Here is an 18,531-nt window from a genome sequence, read left to right on the forward strand (position 1 = left end):
TGACTTTGTTGTCCTTAAGCCATTTTGTCACAACTTTGAAGTATGCTTGGGGTCATTGTCCATATGGAAGATCCATTTGCCACTAAGCTTTAACTTCCTGACTGATGTCTTGAGATGTTGCTTCAATATATCCACATCATTTTCCTTTCTCGTGATGCCATCTATTTTGTGAAGTGCACCATTCCCTCCTGCATTAAAGCACCCCCACAACATGATGCTGCGTACGTTCATCTCTAGAAGACAGAGCGCGTCTCCTTCCTGAGCGGTATGACGTCTGCGTGGTCCCATGGTGTTTATACTTGCATACTATTGTTTGTACAGATGAATGTGGTACCTTCAGGAGTTTGGAAATTGCCCCCAAGGATGAACCAGACCTGTGGAGGTACTACTACATACATACTACATACATTTTACGGACAGAGTATATTTTACAATAGTTATGATTTGTTCGTTTTTAGTTTCATCTTTCAGCTCTTTTCAACTCCTCCCATCTATCTCTGAACACTATCCAGTTTTTATTTTCAACTGTGTGATGTTTCACAAAAGTTCTGAACCTTTCTATTCTCATAGATTCTACGTATTGTAAATTAAATATAAAAACGTTTGCTAAGAGTATTATTATATTATTGATCGATTGACTATGACTTTTTAAATCCCCCAGCAGTGCTATTTGCAGTTAGCTCCAGGTAAATGTTGAAATTCTTCAGCCATTCCTGAACCTCCTACCAAAAACAAGCTCCAGTGCATTCAGAAATTATTCAGACCCCTTGACTTTTTCCACATTTTGTTACGTTCCAGCCGTATTCTAAAATTGATAAAATAGTTTTTTTCCTCATCAATCTACACACAATACCCAATAATGACAATCCAATAATGACCATTTTAAAAACTGAAATATCACATTTACATAAAATGATTCAGATCCTTTACTCATTACTTTGTTAAAGCACCTTTGGCAGCGATTACAGCCTCAAGTCTTATTGGGTATGACGCTACAAGCTTGGCACACCTGTATTTGGGGAGTTTCTCCCATTCTTCCCTGCAGATCCTCTCAAGCTCTGTCCAGTTGGATGGAGAGTCTTGCTGCACAGCTGTATTCAGGTCTCTCCAGAGATGTTCGATCGGCTTCAAGTCTGGGCTCTGGCTGGGCCACTCAATGACATTCAGAGCCTTGTCCCAAACCACTCCTGTGTTGTCTTTCCTGTGTGCTTAGGGTCATTGTCTTGTTGGAAGGTGAACCTTCATCCCAGTCGGAGGTCCTGAGCACTCTGGAGCAGGTTATCATCAAGGAGCTCTCTGTACTTTGGTCCGTTCATCTTGCCCTCGATCCTGACTAGTCTCCCAGTCCCTGCCACTGAAAAACATCCCCACAGCATGATGCTGCCACCACCATGCTTCATCATAGGGATGGTGCCAGGTTTCCTCCAGATGTGAGACTTGGCATTCAGGCCAAAGAGTTCACACTTGGTTTCATCAGACAAGATCATCTTGTTTCTCATGGTCAGAGTCCTTTAGGTGCATTTTGGCAAACTCCAAGCGGGCTGTCATGGGTTGTTTACTGTGGAGTGGCTTCCGTCTGGTCACCCTACCATAAAGGCCTCATTGGTGGAGTGCTGCAGAGATGGTTGTCCTTCTGGAAGGTTGTCCCATTTCCATAGAGGAACTCTAGTGCTCTGTCAGAGTGACCATCGGGTTCTTGGAACTTGAAGCTCTCAACCTGTTCCACCACAGCCCGTCGATGAGAATGGGTGCGTGCTCAGTCCTCCTTTTCCTGTAGTCCACATTGATCTCCATTGTCTTGATCACGCTGAGGGAGAGGTTGTTGTCCTGGCACCACACGGCCAGGTCTCTGACCTCCTCCCTATTGTCTGTCTCGTCGTTGTCAGTGATCAGGCCTTCCACTGTTGTGTTGTCGATAAACTTAATGATGGTGTTGGAGTCGTGCCTGGCCATGCAGTCATGTGTGAACAGGGAGTACAGGAGGGGACTGAGCACACACCCCTGAGGGGCCCCCGTGTTGAGGATCAGCGTGGCAGATGTGTTGTTACCTACCCTTACCACCTGGGGGCGGCCCGTCAGATAGTCTAGGATCCAGTTGCAGAGGGAGGTGTTCAGTCCCAGGGTCATAAGGTGCATATGGTGTATATTTAAAGAACTTCAATCTTTAAGGCCCAGTGCAGTCAAAAAAATTATGTTGCCCTTTGCTAAGAAGCTATTTTTGTTAAATTTTGACATTTTTAATTTAAAACAATCACAGAAAATAGATAAAATGTCTGCATTGGACTAGTAGCCAATGCACGTTGGTGGCTGTTCAGTAATACGCTGTAAATGACGTCAGAGCTCAGGCTCTGTATGGGTTTTGACTGCTTGCCGTTCTGAGCATAGAGATCATAAATGTTAACACTGTATATGACTTTATGATGTGGAAATGTGAAGTGCAAAAGCAGTAGTAATTATAATTGTTAACGTCTTATCTTTCAAAATACATCAAGTCCTCTTAATTTCCAGCATTTCCCTAACTCATACAACACCGCGCGCGACAAGAAGTTGCCCCCATCCCTCCCGCTAATTGGGCAACTTTTGCGCATTTGTTGTTGTCTGATTAAGGGAAATGGTGTAAATTAAAAGGACTTGATGTATTTTGAAAGATGAGACGTATACAGTATCTACATTTACGATCGCTATGTTTGATGTACAGTTACAAGGTGACATGGCGTCATATCCTGGGTTGTTCTGAGCAGAATGAGCCTGTTTGTTTATTGTGAAGAACATTTGCATCGGAACACGCACTTGAATGCAGACATGACTCCTTTTCTATGCTCACCAAAATTACGATCTGATTTTCTGAATTGCCCTGTGAAAGCCTAACACTGTAAGATCATATTCTATAACTTAGATAGTCATGTTGGCAATAGAACACGCTTTCAAATTATGCCCACCTGACCCAGATTGCGATTTATACCGTTTTTGGATTGCATAAACAACAACAGTAATTGTGTGACGGCGATGATGCAGTATTGTGTTCCAAACACAACAACTACAAGTGTGCTTGCTCTAGTTCCTCAATGTTACAGCTAAAGTAGGAGAGCAAAAAAAAAACGTATAGTTGACGAATCTTCTTTGAGTCATAAAAGTGCATAGAAATTACTTAGGAACTGTGCACACTTTAGAGAGGTGTGTGGCCACTTGGAGACGCCAGTTAGTCCTCTCACTCAAATCGTTTACATTTGTTTGTCTTATGTTGCACCTACACCACATTTTCCAGGAATATTCTTATCATGTTACTGAATGTGCCCAGAGTATTTGTTATCAACAAATGCAGAGAAAATCACAGTAAATGTAAAATGCACATAAAATTAACAGCGTAATGTTTGGATTCAGTCTTGTGTCAGGTGAAATGTTGTGTGCTCACCTTTGGTCTCATCATTTTCACATTATCTCCAAACTGTTCCCTTTCAATTGCTACCATGGTTATGCATGTGCTTTTCATATTTCCTCTGTAAGAAGCATTTCAATTTAGTCCTATCCATATAGGCCAATTCCCACAAGTGTAAAGGGTTAAAGTACTTGGGAAAAAATGCTCGCAAACCTTTGCGTTTAAATTTATCGGTCTCCTCATTAGTATATGGTACCAAACCACAGAACGTGGAATACACAAGGTTTGGCCTCCAGCTACAGTACATTCCTATGGAACATCAAACCCATAGCTTTATCAGACTGCCTGGAGCTAAGAGCAGGACATCTTTCCCTTACATCTCCCTGACAGTCTCTAAATCAAAACTCCCAGCTCCCGGGACCATTAAATAACCTCGCTGGAGTCGCTGACTAATTGATAACGTTACAATCTGAAACATTTTCAGAGGAGGGCCTTAATTGAAAACATTGGGGAGGAAGACAGGATTATGTCTGAGGAGACTGACGTGAGAGAGAGAGGGAAAGGAGGAGGGCGGAGGAGGTGGGGGGAGGTAGCCTTCGTCTTTGGAGTCTTTGATCTCAGTACTTGTCTGCCATGCTGTTTTCCTTCAAGGCTTCCTGGCTTGTTTCAGTAGACACCGGGCCCAGGCCCCACTCTGGGGGAATAGGATCGCTAATGGATCACTTTAGGGAGGCCTATTCTTTATGGCCAGCCTAAGTGTTATCATCTGGGGTTAAAGACACTGACCGCAAAGCAGAGGAGAAAGCTGCTGGCTGGGCTGGAGTTTTTCTGACGGAGTGGAGAGCGGAGAGAGGAGATAACCTTCTCTTGGGGATTACAGTAGAAGGGCCTTTGGGGTGTGTTGTGTGTTGTATGTGTGTATGTGTGTGTGTATGTGTGTGTGTGCGTATGCTTGTGTGTGAAAATGGTCTTGATCTTTCTGCGGGGCGTCCTACATGGGAAAAACACTCTGGAGTCTGACGTTCCCATCCAGAATCTGCCATTCCATTAGAATCCATTTATCAGTCAGTTGCACAAGAGAGAGTCAGGGAGTCAGGCGGCAATAGATTCCAGAGGTTAAGGGTGACCCTGGCCCTTTGCCTTAAAGAGTTAAAGGGGTTTATCTATCCACAGGACCTGTCATTGCCTGACTGGCTGAAATGAGTAGCAGTCCATCAGATAAGCTGCCGAGGAAGAAAGAAACATGTCTCTTAAAACGATCATTATCTGACTGTGTTTTTCTGTTTAACGAGTGCACAGAAGGTGTGATTGACAAGCAGGAGGCTCTTTAATTGGATGTGATATATTCCATCATTAGGTTAATTGCCAGGTGGTTTTGATTATTTAGAAGTGTAAATCTCACCTGAAAATCAAATTCAATCATTTAATTTGACAAATGTCTTCTTTTTCTCACATATGAATGGCAGTTAAAATCATAACTGTTAAGAGTGCAATGAATGAATACACACTCCCTCCACTTAGCCTATGACGAAAGAGACTCTACTACTGCTTCTATAGTTCAGCAATATGACATATTTAGATATTTGTTTCCTTGCCCTTAAACAAGTAGAAAGTGTGGATTTGTCACTCAATAAACTGCTTTCAAGGTAAGCAAAATATATAAATACATAATTTCACTGAACTGTTCCTTTAATACATAACAAGTAATCAATCAGAAAGTGAGTAATTTGGCACCGAGATGACTCCAATGCCTGTGGTACATACAGGAATATATCACTTAAAGGGGGAACCTGTCGTAAAATAGCCAATAACATGTGTTTCAAATTGCCCGTTGGTAATAGATTGGTTTACTAGAGGTGGCTAGTTATCGGCCCGGTGGCATTTCACACACATACACACACGCAGACACACACAGATGCCCCCAACACACACACACACACACACACACACACACACACACACACACACACACTTCCCTGTGTTGATAAAGCACCAGGGAATTCTAAGTCAATTAGTTTGCCACACCAAAATTCCTGCAGTCAGGCTGGCCAATTAAATCTCAGAATTCCCAGTCATGGTTTAGGGCTCTTCCTGTTGACTTCCTGGTTAGGGTTAGCTGTAGTTATTTCCAGATCACAGCACCTCTACACTGTGTGTGATGGTAAAACGGTATTTTATATTTAGAGACTGGCATGATGATGGTAATTGGATTAGAACAAATCTACACTGTTAGATGAATGTAGAATGTAGAAAATATGCAACGGGCAGGGAAACATTCATTAAAACTATTGCAATAAATGTTTGTGTAAGCATAACATCTTATTTCAGTTTGGTATCATTTTTCCGTCACTGTTCCGCATGCTTAAGCCACTGACCTATTATCATTCTGTTTGTTGGTTTCAGCTCTACAATTACGACCAAGAATTCCACTTTGCCGAAACAAAGTTGCTTGGTTTCTTTATATTCACTTTCACAAAAAATGTGTTCATTGTTTTAAGTCGCAAACTTTTATTATGAGCTCTTTTGTTCTCGGTCGGAGTTGCAAATTGTTGTTTTGCTGTGACGTTACGCAAACGGAGCATAACAGTAACCATCACTCCACAATGGAGATTCAACTTGAGAGGGAAAGAGCTGAGAGCTCTGGAGATCAGAACACACCTGAATCATATGGTGTGTGTGTGTGTGTGTGTGTGTGTGTGTGTGTGTGTGTGTGGGTGTGTGTGTGTGTGTGTGTGTGTGTGTGTGTGTGTGTGTGTGTGTGTGTGTGTGTGTGTGTGTGTGTGTGTGTGTGTGTGTGTGTGTGTGTGTGTGTGTGTGTGTGTGTGTGTGTGTGTGCGTGTGCGTGTGCGTGTGAATGTAATGTACAGATGTGTGTTTGATGACTACACTCTTAGAAAAAAAAGTGCTATCTGCCCTTTTGGTTCTAGGAACAACCCTTTTGAGTTCCATTTAGAACCCATTACAAAGAGGGTTCTACATGGAACCCAAAAGAGTTCTACCTGGAACCAAAATGGTTTTAGCTGGAATCAAAAAGTGTTATCCTTTGGGGACAGTCGAAAATCCCTTTTGGAACCCCTTTTTTAAGAGTGTACAGGTATCTCTAAATCTGCAATCTTTTAGACATTCAGAAACAAATTCAGATTCAAAAGTGGATGATTATGATGATCAAAGACCATAAGATCTGTGTTTTTTCTTTTACATGCCTTTTTAGAATATTCAGTATTCCACATTTTAAGGTACAGTACTATAGAAGGAAACTTTGTCCCATGACTAAACTGTTGCATGCAATACTTTTTAATTACATCTGACCTTCACCGAAATATGGTCTTGATCTAACATCACAAAGACTTTAAAAGGACATTACAGTATGTGGTTATTTTGATGTTTTACCTCTTATCATTATATATCCTCTTCTAAGCTTGTGTGATCCAGACATTGCTTGTGGTGCTTGTTAAACCATTGTGGATAACAAACAAAACGTCCCCGCCGTGATGAACACAAAGGGACAGGGGAGCACTACCACTCAGCCTACCACAGCACTCTCTTTGTCTCCTCGGGGGCGGGTTACTTACAAAGCTGAATTTCCCCATGACTGAAGTTTAAGTTAACTAAACATTTTTTTGATCCCGCTGAATTTGTGGCTGTGTGCAATCCCTTTAACGAGCTCCATCTTTGACCTTGGTTGTATGTTTCCCGAGATGTCATGTCTTGTAACTCACCAAAATACTTCAATGTCCAGATGATTTAACATTAAAGAGGAAGGATCGAGAAGACGGCTCACCTCCAGGGAGCTAATAATACTGCCTAAAAAATGAATTGTAAACGCTAAATACATCCTACAGATCAGTAGAGAACATCCAGAGCAACTTCTTTACAGTAACTTAGACTGTCCGTGGTTTTAGACCTAAAATATGGAGTCATATACCTGTCATAGGATGTGAAGAGAAATGTCATCATCAATAATCAATAATCATCAATCATTTAAAAAAAATACATATACTCACATCCATACAAAAACCTTATGAAATTACTTACAAAGGCCCATATTTCTAGATTGTCTTCATAGGTTTCCCATCAAGCATAAAGAACAGGAGTTCCCTGTAAAAGCTGGAGTTTCACTGTCTCTTGCTTTTCCCTGGTCTTTAGTAAAAGGGATTCTATAAAACACATTGTTTACATTGGCCCAAACCACAGTTGTGTTAGAGGGGGTTTCCTACTTGTAACTTTCCTTTTTCCCTCTGTCTTTCTGACTGTAAATTTGTACAGTATGTTTCCAGTAAAAACAACATGAATTATGCTCTTCTCCTTCACTTCAGATCTGAGAGGAAGAAAACAGAGCAGAGAGCAAGACTTGGCCCGAGACATACAGTTCAGAGACAGGCTTGCCACGCCATTGTTTGTTGCTCTCACAGACCTGTAATCAGATTTCTGGAGGTTTTGGAAAGCCATCGCCAGGATAATTCTTTAAAGACTTCACTTCACCAGTTCGTCCTCAAAGGCACAATGATGTCCAGTAAAACAATATCGAGACTCTTTCTCAAACTCACATCCTGCTGTAATCGTATATTTTTTTAAAGGAAATATATTCCATACAAATATTTGTATGCACTGTTAGAATTTATTTAAATATTATTTTGAATACAGTTATGTCCCTTGCTAAATCAGTTCGTTTTTGTCAAATTGCTCGAGGCTGGTTGAAGGTTTTGTCCGGGTTTTAAAGTTGTGGTTGGGGTTGAGAAACCCTGTTTGAATTAGTGTGATGGAACACATGTGTCCGCGTCCTTATCGGAACCGACATCTTCTACTGATGGCCTTTGAAATAACTGGCTCCACCGGGTAATTGGACTTGAAAGAGCTGATTCTCCCAGGGTGCCGTTTTGCATACTGTCGGGCCATCCGGAGCCAGGCCGCGTGGCTCTGCTGCTGACACCCGGCCGTGTCTGGAGACTTGTTATAAAAGAGAAACATACGCACGCATACACAAACACACACACACAGACAGATATACACACACACACAGATAGTTGACACTCGTCAGTGTCCAGAGACTTGTTCTAAGTGGTCGTGTACACAGCCCGGCAACACCCCAGGGGAAGATATGGATCTCTGGAGTGGGACCCTCTGTCTCATTCATTAGTGGCTACAGACCATACACACAAAGTCAACGACATAACACACCACAGAATTATATGAATGCCATGGATGTTCTCTACCACTCCGGACAAAACCCGTGTTAGACCCGCAAGTGAAAAACAAGTGTCGATGTCCTAATATGTCTACCACATCTACAACAGATGTCTCGAAGGACTTATTGACATATCATCACACCTTAAGAGTTAGCTAACAGGCCATTCTCAGCCAGACATAGCCCCAGTCTCATTACGTCTCATTACATACAGTTTGTTTCTCAATTAAACATATATAAAAAAAAATAAAAAGCCCACGTAATGATCTCTTTAGACAAGCAAATTGCCATGGTAATATAACGTTCTTTAATTAGACTTTATTAGAGACTTCTGGTCGGGTTTGAGTCGTTTTATTTTTAGCGTCTTTTTACAACAGAACAGACAAGCCCACGTAGCACTGAGAGGACTAGGTGTAGACTCGTAAGTGTCTCATAACTAGCCAATAAATCCATTTGCGTCATTTGAGAGTTGGTTTGCTCTGATGAAGGGTTAAATTGCCCCCGACATCATGATGCGATTTGGGTTGGTTTTTATCACCGTTTTAGCAGTTACAGTGCGGCTGTCCGATTTCCTGCAACAAAAGTGTGTAGTGCCATTAATGCAGTAATTTCACACAGCAGGCCTCCATTTGGGCATACATGCGATCTGGTAGAAACGCACTCAGACACACAATGCAGAAATAGACACACACACAAAACCTTGGTTAATGTCCTCGGTCATCTTACCTTGTTGGGGTTGTGTTTTACGCCACTTACATTATTTGACCATCATGGTTGAGTAAAACAACAGAAATACAACAGATGGCACACACAAGACTAGAGAGTGTGTGTGTGTGTGTGTGTGTGTGTGTGTGTGTGTGTGTGTGTGTGTGTGTGTGTGTGTGTGTGTGTGTGTGTGTGTGTGTGTGTGTGTGTGTGTGTGTGTGTGTGTGTGTGTGTGTGTGTGTGTGTGTGTGTGTGTGTGTGTGTGTGTGTGTGTGTTTGTATACACTTGCACATACATAGATGTGTCTGTGCATATCAACCATAACGTCATCTGACACAAATATTACACACCATACCCTTAGACATTTGTATATGAAACATATTAACCGTCCCCTAAGGTTTCCTAAATGGGAAAACCTTTAGACGTGGAAGGTTCCATTCTAGTTCAAGGTCACCAATGAGTCGGCAGAACTTCCGGTCAGACCACTAGGGATGTACAGTGGCGTCACGGCGGTAAGTCTGCTACTGTGTCTTCTTTACACACACACACACACACGCATAAGTGGTTCCACCATGATTCTCTCCATTCTCTCATGCAGCACATACTCGCATAGTCGGAATCCCAAATGGCTCCCTATTCCCTATACAGGCCATGGTCAAAAGTAGTGCACTATGTAGGGAATAGGGTGCCATTTGGGACACATCCTCTGTCTTTCTCTGTGGACTACCACATACTTATAGTAATATGTATTTTTAAGTACCACAAACCATATGTAGATGCAATGTGGGAGCTAAACTCCACAGCTCAACCATCTTGGCTGCTTAGGCTTATTCGACTGAGTCCCAATATACAAGTCAAACAAGTAATGTGAGCAAGCACCATGCCGACCGTCGATATTGAAAATAAAATAGTGCTCTCCTAAGAAAACCTGAAAAACTCCTGTCCCGGCACTTTAAACCTTAAAGGGTGTCTTATATAAACTGTGCAGGACCGGACTGACTGATATCTGATCAACTAGATCAATATTATTGGCTTTTATAGTCCACTGAAAACATAGCCCAAAGGTATGTCGTTTGGCAGAGAGAAGCTCATGATATGTCTAAGAATTGTTACCAGCTGGCGTGACTGCGGGGAACGCTTCTCTCTTAAAAACCTCAAAGTCAAAATAGTATAAGTTCAAATGCAGCATTCATAACCAGGTTGGCTTTAACGGCCGGCCGTCCACATTGATTTGGCTCCCCTTCGCAATGGCAACTTTAAAGGGGAACTACGCTTTTTTGAAGTTGTATTTTTTCTACTTTTCCTTGGAAAGGAACTGCGCAATTTTCAATTTGGATTATTATTTTATGATTAACTTTTCAGCAGTCTTCTTGAATATATGGTGTGTAAGCTAGTCCTGGTAGGCTATTCTGTTTGTATAAGAAAATGTCTGCTCCTGTCCTTGACTGTCATTTTTAACTCTTTTTAGGGATTTTGGGGACCCCACCCTGGTAATAGTTACACAGTTTTAGTAGTACACAGTTTTACTCAGGTTATTACCTTATTATGAGATTACAACGTCAGTGTAGTTAGTTTAGACAATTACTGTGAGAATGTGGTAGTTTTAAATGGCCTCTCTGTGTAGTTTGCTAGTTCTATCTTCTTTCGCCTATATCCTGTTTACACTATAGACCAAAGGAAGAGCATTTTACCTCAAATCAAATGCATTATCCCCACTCTGGCAATACACATTGGGAATCGCATAGGGCGGCTCACAATTGGCACAGCGTCGTACGGGTCAGGGTTTGGCCAGGGAAGGCCATCATTGTAAATAAGAATTTGTTCTTAACTGACTTGCCTAGTTAAATAAAAGTTCAATAAAAAATAAACATTGATACCGGTAGATAGGAACCACCGGTGGAAAAGTTGCTGCGGCTGCCTGGTAATCGACCAATCCGGTCCAAGGAATCCTTTTCTCTCACTGTGTGCCCTGAGGTCTAGATGGCCTGTCATAAGAAACATGAGTCCCCTCTGTAGCAGTGTGAACCGCGGGGGGGTGGGAGGGAGATGTGTGTGGGGGCTGTTTTCTCAATGCCTCCTTGACCTGTAGCTATTGATGGGGGGGGGGGGGTGACTTTAGCTGTGACTGCGCCTCACCACATACAAACATTTTCAGGGACACCTCCGACCGACATCCTCGCACCCCTCCCTCTCATCCTCCTCTCCTCCTCCTCCCGGCGGCGCCGCAGTGTGAGAGACGAGAGGAGAAAAGCTGTTGTTAATAAAAAAGTGTTTCAAAATAATAAAAAGAGGATGAAAAGGAGAGGTGAAATTGAGCGGGCACTGGCTGTGTTATTCCATCACCGTATGGGAGCTGGCCTCTCGCGGTGTGTGTGTATGTGTGTGTGTGTGCCTGCGTGTGTATCCGATGCTCTCGAGCCGACGGGGGCCCAATGGGGGGGCTGAGGGGTCCAAGGATCACTGACCATTTCTGGCCCCGGGGCACGGCAAATGATTTGCCTCTCTGAGGCTTCAAAGGGGAGCAATTACACTTAAGTAACTAAATGAATAGATAGCCCAGCTAGGAGGCAGTTTGGGGAAACAGTGAAGCCCTTTGAGGGGAAGAAGAAGAGAGAGGCACCACACCTCTGGAGTAATGTGCAACAGCTCCCAGCTTGCATCACAGGGAGAAAGGAGAAGAAGGAGAAGTACGGGAGGAAAGAAAATAAAGTAATGCCACTGACTGAGAGAAGAAAAGAAGAGAAGAAACTGAAGGGAAGACGGAAAAGAGGAGGATGGTGCCAGCGTTTGGCGCCTGTCAAAAGGCAAAACAAAACAAATTCAGGCATGGCTTCGTACCTCCACCTCCGTGAGTTACATGTTTCTCGAGCGGCGGAACCTCCTTCATGAACTGAAGGCATTCCGAATGTCCCAATATACCATAGCAGCACATACGAAGTCAACTCAGCCCCCCCCAAATGAAAAGTCCCATTGAGCCCCATTGAGCGGACTGGAGAGGCTGTGAGGCTGCTTCTTTGGCAGGCTTAGCTCACCTGCAGAGAGGCCTCTATAGTCGTATAAAGAGGCTTAGCAGCTGCCAGGGCTGTAAGTCTATGGCACCTAGTGGGAGAGGAGAATAGGGAAATGTAGGCCCCCCTTTCAATGGCCCTCGCCACTTAGTAACAGAAGGCATGTGCCAAACTTGCAGAATGAGAATGAGGAGAATGAAAACGTTCCCTTTGGAGTTCACTAAATATCGGCAGTGGCAGCGACTCTCTTTCTTTGTTGTCAAAGTGAAGTCACTCTCTCTCTCTCACACACACACACTCTCTCTGTGTGTCTGTCTGTCTGTCTGTCTCTCTCATAATTTCTCTATGAATAAAAGGACAATGAATGAAGTCAATTCAGTCAAAGACCCCCAACCAAAACAGCAGAGATAAAGCAACAACACGAGAGAGAGAGAGAGAGAGAGAGAGAGAGAGAGAGAGAGAGAGAGAGAGAGAGAGAGAGAGAGAGAGAGAGAGAGAGAGAGAGAGAGAGAGAGAGAGAGAGAGAGAGAGAGAGAGAGAGAGAGAGAGAGACTAAGGGCCTGGGTCCCGAAGTGTGGAAGCCATCAATTACATAGCTAAAGCTACCAACCCAGCAGGACAGGGGCATTAGAATGCAGATATAGGCATGCAGGGCCATAGGGGTCCCATAGGCAGCAGATGCCTAGCGTAGCGGTCAAAAGAGCACCCAGGGGCATATAGTATAATGGTATAGAGGAGGCATATGCACTGTGAGGACTTTTCCCCTCTATTGACATTATAGAACTGAGGAAGAATAGGAAATTCAATGGAATGATGAGTGAAATAGTGAGTCAATAAAAGCTATAGGCTATATAAAGGTTATAATAAGTTATTGGTTTGCTCTGCATGGGGGGGTTGATCCATCCAATTCTGATATGCAATAGTATCGCAAAAACCTAATATGAGACTTTTCTTGACATATTAACACATACAGTAGCTAATGTCACTTTTCCTGACATATTATTGAATAGCTACCTGTAGTGCAGGAAGCACAGGCATTTCGCTACACTCGCAAGAACATCTGCTAACCATGTGACCAATAAAATGGGACTTGATTTGAGGTATTGCTATAACTGTATGAGTCTCCAAGAGCGCTTGACGCTGCAACAAGTCTGCTGTTCGATCAAGCCGATCCAGAAATCCAAAATATACAACAGCAATTCCTCCACCCTCCATGTCCCCCCTCCCTAACAGGATTGCTCCATACCCCCCCCCCCTCCGGCATCTCCCTATTCGAGCCGCTCAGCAAGCCTCTATCCCCTCCAGGCTCCTGGGCTCCAGGATTCCTCCTCCTTCCTACCACGGCTAATTTAGAAGGGCCTCCAGGCGATCTCTCTTCACAGTCAGAAAAGTGCAATTGTATTTTCCAGCTCATTAAGCAATAGCACAAAAAGAAGACCCCCCCATCCTACTTTCCTGTCCACCCTCTGTTCAGAGAGAGGGAGAGAAGGATGGAGGGAGGGAGGGCTAAATAAGTGCTAAGTTTGAGGAGAAAACGGAGAAAGAGAAAGAGATGGAGAGAAAGAGAGAGAGGGGGGAGAAGGAGAAATATGACTAAGTGAGCTGCTAAATTAAATGTGTGCACCTGTATCAGATTGTTTGTATTAGCTAGACACTCGGGAGGCATCTTCTTAAATTCTCGACTCCGCAGTCACAACCCACAATTCCCCCCTTCCTCTCTTCATCGCTCCATCTTTTCAAAGCCAATCCCACTGCTCACTTGGTTCCAGTGAGTCCCATTGAAAAGCAACCCATGATTGTTTATTGAAAGGGCCTTTTAACTCTGCCAGCCCATTTCATTGTTGGGGCTTTTTCATGGGGAGGACTTTGAAATTGTAATCTCAAGATGGCTCAAGAGCACACTATTTGTCCTGACCTTTACTGCTTGTAATAACATTATTAGTACTATAGTATCAAACAAGTGCAATACGGCAGGATCAAGGGCGATAGTGAAGAACCAATTGGGAACTCTTTAAATTGGAGATGTGGAGTGTGGTTTTTGAAAAGTCACAATGACACTGTGAATAATACACATGACCCTATGTGAAATATACACACGACCCTATGTGAAATATACACACGAGCCTATGTGAAATATACACACGACCCTATGTGAAATATACACACGAGCCTATGTGAAATATACACATGACCCTATGTGAAATATACACACGAGCCTATGTGAAATATACACACGACCCTATGTGAAATATACACATGACCCTATGTGAAATATACACATGACCCTATGTGAAATATACACACGACCCTATGTGAAATATATACACGACCCTATGTGAAATATACACACGACCCTATGTGAAATATACACACGACCCTATGTGAAATATACACACGAGCCTATGTGAAATATACACACGACCCTATGTGAAATATACACATGACCCTATGTGAAATATACACATGACCCTATGTGAAATATACACACGACCCTATGTGAAATATACACACGACCCTATGTGAAATATACACACGACCCTATGTGAAATATACACACGACCCTATGTGAAATATACACACGACCCTATGTGAAATATACACACGAGCCTATGTGAAATATACACACGACCCTATGTGAAATATACACATGACCCTATGTGAAGTATACACACGACCCTATGTGAAATATACAGACGATCCTATGTGGAATATACACACGACCCTATGTGAAATATACACACGACCCTATGTGAAATATACACACGACCCTATGTGAAATATACACACGACCCTATGTGAAATATACACACGACCCTATGTAAAATATATACACGACCCTATGTGAAATATACACACGACCCTATGTGAAATATACACACGACCCTATGTGAAATATACAGTTGGCCCTAGGGTAAAAAACATTGATCTGATCAAAATATCTCTACTATAGATACTCACTTAAAAGTGAACGAAATTGATTAAAACAACCGACCTTGCAAAAGGTGAAAAGGATGGGTTTAGTAATATTGATGACCTATCTGGCATGAAGTTTATCACGTATTGGTATAAAGTCTCATTCCGCTATTTTCTTTGAAAACATTACAAAAGGGGCATTTGTTTCAAGACACTGTAGCATCATATTATAAATAGCGTCATAGTCAGAATATGACCTATGGGAACATTACTCAACAGTGTCTACTATCTTTCTCGTGACAAGGGTTATCACAAAACTCATTTGGTGTCAGGGCATGAGACGTTCAATAAGAAAATTACAAAAATGACCTTTTTGAACATTTTTGATTCAAATCACACAATTTTTTAATTGCGATTATTCATTGGTTTGATAAGATGTTTAATTGGTGTATCTTTTTACTCATATAATATAACAACATAACATAATTAGAGAATATTTAGGTTTTCATTGATAAAAACAATCTCTATGAGGCTGTAAACAGCCATGAATATCCATCTGATATTCAGTGGAACCAGATGGGTTGGATATGCTGTCACAAGTTCTTTGGTCTGACAAAGTGTGACGACACACACATAACAAGGCTTCAGGATCAGGATAAAACAAACGCTGCTTTGATAACCTACTTATATCACCCAAACACACACACACACACACATACTTTGACCAAAACACACACTCGCGCAAACACACACCCAACACACACACCTTTTTTTCATATTTTACCTACAAAACCCCCAGAAGGACGGTTGCAACACATCTTTTTGATTCTACCCTTTTCTCACTCACAGCCCATATTTCAGCCAATCTGTTTTTATTATGTGAAAATAGCGTTTTTATATCATATACTGTATACTAAATTGCTGTAATTCATGCAATAGTTTCTGGTTTGGCCCCGGCTTGAAATGCCGGCCAAGAGTGAAGAGAAAATTGAGGCTGCTGCCTAGGGTTTTCTCAAATATAATGCATCACAACTTTGGCTAAGAAGATAGTAGGAGTTTGTGGTGACATTCTTTGGTTGCCTTTGTAACCTCAAAGTAGTCACACTAAGTTCTTTTGTCCCCTGTATTCCCAAACCTCGCTCGCCCACTCGCATTGTCTCCAGACTTTCCTCAAGAATGCTGATTTCTATGGCCGACGAACGCGGAGGTCAAATGAAAATGGTTAATTGCATTGTCACCTCTTGAGGTGTACCACTACCTTAGACGCTTTCTGTTGGCAACTGTGTGTAATGCCCTCCCTCTCTCTCTCAAGGCACGCTACAGAATCTGTTTTGTTTTGTGTAAAGGGCCGTTAGGATGGAATGACAAATGATAACCAGAAAGTAATTTCTTACATTAAAGACTCATCTTCATCATCAACATTCATATTTCAGTTATTATAGTGTTGTTATTCATTATAGTTCATGTGTAGTTGGAGTAGCAGTAGTACTGTTCTCATTGTTGTTGTACACTGCTAGATCAAATGGTGCTGTATAGAGCCTAAAATGATTCACTGGCTCATTTAATTTATGGTGCTCAAAAATGTCATAGAAGTAATGGTAGAAAAGACAGACAAGTCCAGTTCACTTTTGTGCATTCTGCAACACATTTCTCTTATTACCCAGCATGCATTCAGCGAACAGGACCAGTTCTCACTGACTGATGCCACTGTTGCTACAAGGAGGGAAGTGGCTTTGGCATAAAAATGTTAACCAGCATTTAACTGCAAGCTTGAAGCCAGTCTGATGTGGATAGATTCGACTTGTTAAGTCAAATGAAAGGTCAAGAGATTTTACACGGATACCCTGCAACCCAAGGCAATGCTATTTAAACCACTTTAATTTAAATGGGAGAGAGCTCTTGCCTGGTTTCCTGATGTTAGAGTTAAATGAAGATGGATGCAAATGAAGCAAGGCAAGGAACTTTTAAGATAAAATACACTCAAAATATTTTCTCATAGTTATGTGAAATGTATGAGGATGCCTCTCAATTCTGCTCACGTACCGTTTAAGCCATGCAGTTCTCGGTCCCTATCTCTGACACGTAATAAGAATTGATAAAACTGAAGACTAAGTAACTGGCTTTGGCAAATCCACCCCCAAAATCCCTCTCTAGTGTGTATTTAATTTTCATGATCAGAATCCACACCATTCTGGACGGCTGATTCTCCACTTCTCTCCTCATACAGACTCAGATACAGACTGTGAGAGCAGAGCGGTGAGAGAGTGGCGTGATTGGATGGCGATGGCCAACGAATGTGTCCCCTCGCCCCACCATCCTGTGCGGTGTCTGCAAGTGTGTCCATCTCACTCTGTTTCATTACCCATCAGCCATTGTGTTTCTGTCTCTTAAGCCCATCTCACACGTATTGGGTTCCAGTTGTCCCTCACTTTCTAAATGATCGGTTTGTTTGTCACTGTGCAGGGCCTCACCACGGCAAAGACACCCCTACAACAGGGAATTCACAGTTCACTGGTGGAGAGCTCAGCTCTGCACCTTTCACCCCGGGTTCCTTCTGACAGAGAATTTAGCTTTGCTGTACAGTGCACAATGCTTACGGCGGATGCGGTTGTAGTGATCAACTGCTTAGTGATCATATAGTCATCTAAGGATGTAATCACTGTCTACAGAGTGCACTGTATTAGATTGGAATTCCCAAATTCTCTGTCTGGTTCCAAGCTATACAGCTAAAGTACCTTCCTTGTCTAACACACAAATCCAACTGCGCATGAAATCTAATTTGATTTTGATTGTGTTTAATTACTTTTATGGGTTTCCTTAGTCATTATATAGGGTCAGGGGTCATTCCAACTGTCTGTGAGAGAAATAGGCCTAAGTCACGCTTTCATTCAGCAGTAAAAACCTATTAATTGAGCTAGGAGTTAGATTAGGGGTCATCTACTATATAGGTTTCCATACCACTCATTATGAACCTTATATAGATGATCTAACTTAGTCTTCTCACATTGTCTAAATTCGCTGCCCAAACTTGGCCCATGCTTTTACGAACAGGCTGAGTGGTTCCATCGAAGCATGAGAATATTGGAAAAGGCCCCATATGAGAGTCCTAAATGGCACTCTATTCCCTACGTGGAAGTAAAGCACTGCATAGGGAATAGGGTGCCATTTGTGACAGAGACAAAGTTTTCATTTCGGGTGCTGAAGGAAAGTGTTTCCCATCGAACGTGTCGACCTTGGGGGACAGATCTGCTTTCAAACTCGGTAATGACATCTGACACAGTTCACTCGCCTGCATGCTGTTACAGAAATTCATTTTGGGGATCTAGGAGAGAAGGGCTCTGAA

At 42.4% G+C, this 18,531-nt stretch overlaps 1 long non-coding RNA gene across 1 annotated transcript in view; it reads right to left on the reverse strand.

Moving 5' to 3' along the window:
• Window positions 1-18,531, reverse strand: part of LOC129839420 (uncharacterized) — a 59,475-nt gene that overhangs the window by 36,608 nt on the left and 4,336 nt on the right. The window lies entirely within an intron of this gene.

The sequence above is a fragment of the Salvelinus fontinalis genome, chromosome 40, assembly GCF_029448725.1.
Source record: "Salvelinus fontinalis isolate EN_2023a chromosome 40, ASM2944872v1, whole genome shotgun sequence".
NCBI lineage: Eukaryota > Metazoa > Chordata > Actinopteri > Salmoniformes > Salmonidae > Salvelinus > Salvelinus fontinalis.